At 39.8% G+C, this 6,408-nt stretch overlaps 1 pseudogene; it reads right to left on the reverse strand.

Moving 5' to 3' along the window:
* Positions 1-835: 835 nt before the first annotated feature.
* LOC143500427 (protein NLRC3-like) lies at positions 836-6,408 on the reverse strand (annotated as a pseudogene).

The raw sequence follows: 6,408 nt of genomic DNA on the forward strand, positions 1-6,408 counted from the left end.
AAGAAATACCCATGTTAGAGTTGTAGGTTGTTCTTTAGGATGCACTTTGCGTAAAACAACTTGTTTGGTGGTCTTATGATGGACTAGTTAAAAGCCACTATGTGGCTTTGTAATCATATTATTGCTGGAATTAATATTGTCCATATGACAATAAACGCCGTCATATACACTACGTGCCATGTATAGATTCATATATATATATATAAGTGCTGTATATATATTGACAGCACTTATATATATATATATATATAAGTGCTGTCAATTCCAGGTGCCGCGATTAAAAGTCCTCACCAGGATTTTGCTCAGGCTTCCTGGATTGTGTTGATTCCACTAATTTTACCTGGATTGCTAATTAGCTTGAGCAAAGTAAAATCCTGGTGAGGACTTTTAATCGCGGCACCTGGAATTCACAGCACTAAAGTTCTCACCAGGATTTTATTTTGCTCAAGCTATATATATATATATATATATATATATATATATATATATATATATATATATATATATATATATATATATATATAGTGGGCCAGTCTGTCAGGAACTCCCGGGCCACTTTTTCTCCCCAGTCCGCCCCTGTCCTGCACTGGTCTGTGGATGTGCAATAAATATCAAACGTTAAACACCTTCCTGATCTACTCATTTCAACTGACTGTAAAAACTGCTTTTTCAAAAAAAAAATCCTTATTCATTGGCATATAACTTTTTTTTAACTGTAACGCAAATAGTTACTTTCCCTGGTAACGAGTTACTTTTATTATAGAGTAATTCAGTTACTAACTCAGTTTTGAACAAGTAGTGAGTAACTATAACTAATTACTTTTTTAAAGTAACGTTCCCAACACTGGGGATAACCTAACATGAACCAGGGCTAACAAACATGAGGGAAAAACAAACGGTCTAGATCGAGACTTAAATACCTACACTAACCAGCAGAAACATGACAGTGAAGGAACGAGAACCAAGACAGGCAGATATAACTAACACAGAACAAACCAGTAACAGGATTCACAAGACACACAGCAAGATCAAAGAACATGCGAACTTACATGAAACTAACCAAGAAACATAGGATTTACTAGGGTACTGGATTCGTGGGGGGAACAGAGCGCAGGGAAAACAACAACAACAACAACATACACGGAATACAAGATGTAAGGGAATTTGTGATTTACTGTCTGTGACCCTCAGTCAGAACACTATGAAATTCAATTCACTCCCTTATCTGTGTGTGCTCCTCAGTTAGAACCTCTCTATCTATCTATCTATCTCCCTGTATTTTTCCACAACCCTTATATCCAGTCCTGATAAGGAGAACACCAATCATACATATGTTTTATTATTCTTACCCAATTGTGTTAAGACACATCTTTATTCTGTATTTAACTATATGTATTATTATTAAACTTTAGTACTCTTTCCTGACACCCATGTGTTGTGAATCTGTTCTCCCAGCGCTGGGCTACGGAACACTGAGAGCTGAGCAAATTTATAATCCTGATTATGAACCCTGATGGTTTTGATGTACATCTGAAAAATAATTCCAAAATAAACTTTAACACAAGGTAGCGGGAGATCCCCGACAAACATGGAAATCAACTTACAATAACTGACAATGGGATTATAAACACAGACTAAACGAGGAATGAAACAAGACACAGATCTCCAGAATTGGACTTGGCCACCCTTGTCTTAAAACATAATGGAATTACAAATCTCAAAGATTTTGTAAAGGAATTACTAAATGACAGAAACCACAGCAATTTCAGCTTTACTCACCTCAGCTTTTCAAGTTTACAATTTGGGTCATGCTGCCTAGCACTCAGCAACTGCACCCCAAACTCTCCTGGGTTATTGTAACTTAGATCAAGCTCTTTCAGATGTGAGGGGTTTGATACTAGGGCTTCAGCCAAAGCAGAACAGCCTTCTTCTGTGATCAAACACCCAGACAACCTGCAAAAATATAAAAGCTCTGTGGGCTCTTGAAGTGTCTAATAATAATTCATTAATACATTTCCTTCATAATATTTTACTAGATGAAATAATCTTTCAGACTGCAGTAGTATTTACCTCAGCATTTCTAATTTACATTGTGGGCTCTTGAGACCATCAGAGAGCTTTTTTACTCCTGAGTCCCCCAGGTCATTGTTAGTGAGGTCCAGGTGCCGCAGATATGAAGAGGTGGAGATTACAGAGGCAAGTCCCTCACAACTTGCTTCAGTGAGGTTGCACCTGTCCAGTCTGGTTAAAACATTTAAGAGTGCAGTTCTAAATTTTGGCATGCAGAAGTTAGTCATCCAGGGTACATTTAGGGGAAAAAAAACATGGACACATTATTTACCAGTTAAATGCACTTTAAGTGACTTTCAAGAGCTTATATCGATGAAATGAAATGAAAGAATAATTATTGAATTATTCATATTGATATATGTAAGATATTTTTTCTAATTTTCTTAGGGAGACTATATACAAAATGTATTGTAGCAACAGTGAGGAATGGGACAGAGAGTAAGAGTTTATTTTATTAAAGAAACTTTGCTTACCTCAAATAGGTGTAAGAGGAAAGAGAGGAAGCACCCCCACTAGGGGGAGTACTCACACACACAACACACATTCAGGGTGGCATTAACTAACTGTACGCTGCCATCTGGGGCCTCACAGACCCCGCCCAATGGTCACCCATTGGCAGGCGCTACAGTATTTTCTTTTTTTTATGAATTATTTTTATAATGAGAAAATGAATGATTTGACAGTACATTTTACTTACAAAGAGTGGTTTGAATGTCCCACAACAGGAAGTAGTCTCATCAGCCCTTCATCAGTTTGTGTGTATTTCTTCAAGTCAAACAGCTTCTGAGTATCCTCTGAAGTCATTAACAGAAAGACGAGGGCTGACCATTGTGTGGGAGACAGTACCTCAGAAGAAAGAGTCCCAAACTTCACATAGCTCTGAACTTCTTCCACAAGGGAGTTGTCTCTCAGCTCATTCAGGCAGTAAAACAGATTAATGCTTCTCTCAGGTGAGAGGTTGGACCTGATTTTCTCTTTAAGGTGCTTTATGGTGTCATTGATGTTCATGTCACAAACTCTCATTTCTGGCAGGAGCTTCTTGATTTGTTTCTCGTTAGATTTGATTGACAACCCTAGCAGGAAGCGTAGGAATAAGTCCAGACGGCCTGTCTTACTTTCCAGGGCCTCATTGATCACACTCTTGTGCAGATCTAGAATCGTGTGATGGACAACCCATTTGAACTTCTCAGTAATCCTCCTCAGGACTGGATTTCTGCTGTTGTTTCTGTGCACATAAAACACATAGAGAGCAGCAAGGAACTCCTGAATGCTGAGATGCACAAAGCTAAAACACTTCTTTTCCTGCATTTCAAAGTCCAGCTTGAACATTTCTGTGCAGATGCCAGAATACACAGATGCTTCTTGGACATCAATGCCAGACGCCTTTAAGTCCTCCTCATAAAAGATCACATTACCTTTCTGCAACTGCAGAAATGCCAGCCGGCCCAGTTTCAGTACTACGTTATTCTTTTCATGGTACTTCTTCTCAGTCTGCTTGTTCTGAAAGATCAAGAAGCGAGTATACATTCCAGTCAATGTCGAGGGGATCTCCTGATCATCTTGTTGATTGAGCATTTCGTGAAGTACAGTTGCAAGGATCCTACAAAAGACAGGTATGTGGCACATTATGTGGAGGCTTTGGGATGTCTTCATGTGGGCAATGATTTTGTTGGCTTCATGTGGATCACTGATCCTCTTCCTAAAGTACTCCTCCTTCTGTTCATTGGAAAATCCCTGGATTTCTGTGATCTGGTTGAAACACTCAAGGGGAACCCGACTGATCGCAGACGGTCGAGACGTGACCCAAACCAGAGCAGCAGGAATGAGCTCTCCTGCAATTAGGACGACGTTTGGTGCTGAACATCATTCACAATCTCATTCTTGGTGAAGTTCAGAGGAAAGTGGCTCTCATCAAGCCCATCAAGAATAAAAAGGACCTTACTTTCATCAAAGGGAAGTGTGTTTGTGTACTTCACATCCAGAAAGAGGTGACGGAGCAGCTGCATCAGGCTGTATTTGCCACTCAGAAGGTTTAGCTTGCGAAAGGTGAGAGGGAATATGTAATCAATGTCCAGATTGGCCTTCCCCTCAGCCCAGTCTAAGACGAACTTGTCCACAGAGACGGTCTTTCCCACACCAGCAATGCCCAGAGTCAGCACCTTTCTGATATCTGTCCTGTCTTCAGGACGTGCCTTGAAAATGTCACAGTGTTTGATGGCTCTCTGTGTTGTGGCAGAGACCCTATACATTGATTGAATATGTCTCACTTCATGCTCATTGCAGACCCCACCAGTGCCACCCTTTATGATGTAGAGATCTGTGTAAATGTCATCCAGATATAAGGAAGGGTTGTCCAATGAGGGCTCTTCATGAATCAAGCCATGTTTTATCTTGAGTGAGGATTTTAACTTCTCACGGACTCGCTTGTGATCTGCAGCTGAAATAGCAAAAAAAAAATCATATTCATTAAATTTTTTGTACCTCATTGTAAAAAAGGCTAAACTCATAATTGTTTAGAATGTACATTTAATTTGTATGTTAGAATTGATAAATTAGTCATTACAGACTGACATGACATCTATTTGATGGTCAAGTGCTTAAACATATCAACAAATGTCAGATTAAGTTGATAGGTATAACGCTGACAAGTCATTTATGATGGAGAAGACAGAGTAAGCTAACGTTCGGGTTTCTAATCAAGTGATTCCCAGGTGTTGCAAATTTGCAAGTAACAAGCATTAAATTACATCACAGCTGTGAAGACTTAGACCTTTTCCCTTGCAAATGCTGGTTGTGGACTTCCCAGAGCTCCTTAGTTGGTCTGCAAGTTTGTTCTGGTTCATTTTTGTCAGAATGTGTACCATCATTTCTAAAGCGCCTGTTTCACTGTAGCTTTCACACATGGTGTCCACGATACTTTCAGAGCTTGTGCTTTCCAGGCGAGCCTTGGGTATGGGAGGAAAGTCTGGAAGCTGAGTGTGCTGAAGATGCCACCGAAACCTCTTCAGGTCCTTACTGAGCAGCTCCTCTAAAGTTCTGAGCAGGAGCTCAGGAATGGACACCATCCTGGACAGCACCAAACGCAGGAAGAAAATGGGAGTTATGCACAGCACATGTTTAACGCACCTACAGTCAGGGTCCAAAAGAATGCTCACACACACCTCACACACACGCTCCAATTCACCTGCTTCGGTTCCAAAAGGATTTCTTAATCAGAGGTGTTAAAGAATGAACAGTAAACTGTGGAATGCTGCGGCCCCCTGTGGCACCACTGCAGGTGAGCTGTGAGAGGAAGCTTCTCTCTGATGCTGTCAACCTGTTCCTGTAGATCTGCAGACTGTTTTTTAAGAGTTGAAATATGAAGGGTATGAGTGGGAGCAGTGCTTGGATGTGGGTGTGAGAGTGAATGCGTACTATAATTTTAAAAAGGTACATGAATATCAGGAAATGGACAAAACTTTACTAGATAAATCAGTAGGTGATGTTATGGAAATATGCAGTCCTGATTCTGCACCTTCTTTGATGTTTTAAAGAGTTTTGAATTTTATCTGCTTGCAGTGTTATCAGGGGCTGTTTGTGGTGTTAGTGGAGAGTGTTTTGCAGTGTTTACATTGTGCACATATCAAAGCTCTTTGCAAACTTTACTGTGGTTTGGGCTTCCTGTGGTTCATCATTCTCTTATGACATGTCTCTTCATGTTTCTTGTAAAATCCTCATAGAGAGTTCAGTTTGTGATTTGAACACAGGGGGTCTCAAATTGTTACTGATTCTAAATGAAATTCTCATTGGCTGAATGTCAGGCAATTATAAACTAGTTTGTGACTTCTCTCCTAGACGTGTTGTTACTAAATGTGCCTCTTTGTTGAGATTAATTAATGTGATGTTGCCCTGTATATAATAGGTGTTATCACCTGGGAACATTGTTAAACAGGACATTTCAGCCAGAGATGCTTCATCAAGCAAAGCTGCACAGTTCTTGGACCTCTGTCCAAAACCTAGTTTTTACTACACTTCCATTTTTCTACTCCATCTTTAACTATAGTACATTGTTATTAGTCCAAGTCAACTTTAAAGTCCCTTTTGAATACTGCCATGCAGAGTGTGCAAAAAATTGTAAAAACAATATTTAAAAATCTTTTTACTTGACCACCCATAGTGTTGCAGTGGATAAAAAATAATGTTATTATGGATGACAGCATGACTTACCTGTATCTGTTATACCCAGATCAGCAGGAACCTTTGAAACAGTCAATGTTGCTCCTGGCTTGCATGTGTGCAAGTGTGCAGGTTTGTAAGGTTGGTCATGAAGACCTGATGACAGCCACAAAGACCTCATGT

Source organism: Brachyhypopomus gauderio, unplaced genomic scaffold (genome assembly GCF_052324685.1).
Source record: "Brachyhypopomus gauderio isolate BG-103 unplaced genomic scaffold, BGAUD_0.2 sc149, whole genome shotgun sequence".
NCBI classification, from domain to species: domain Eukaryota; kingdom Metazoa; phylum Chordata; class Actinopteri; order Gymnotiformes; family Hypopomidae; genus Brachyhypopomus; species Brachyhypopomus gauderio.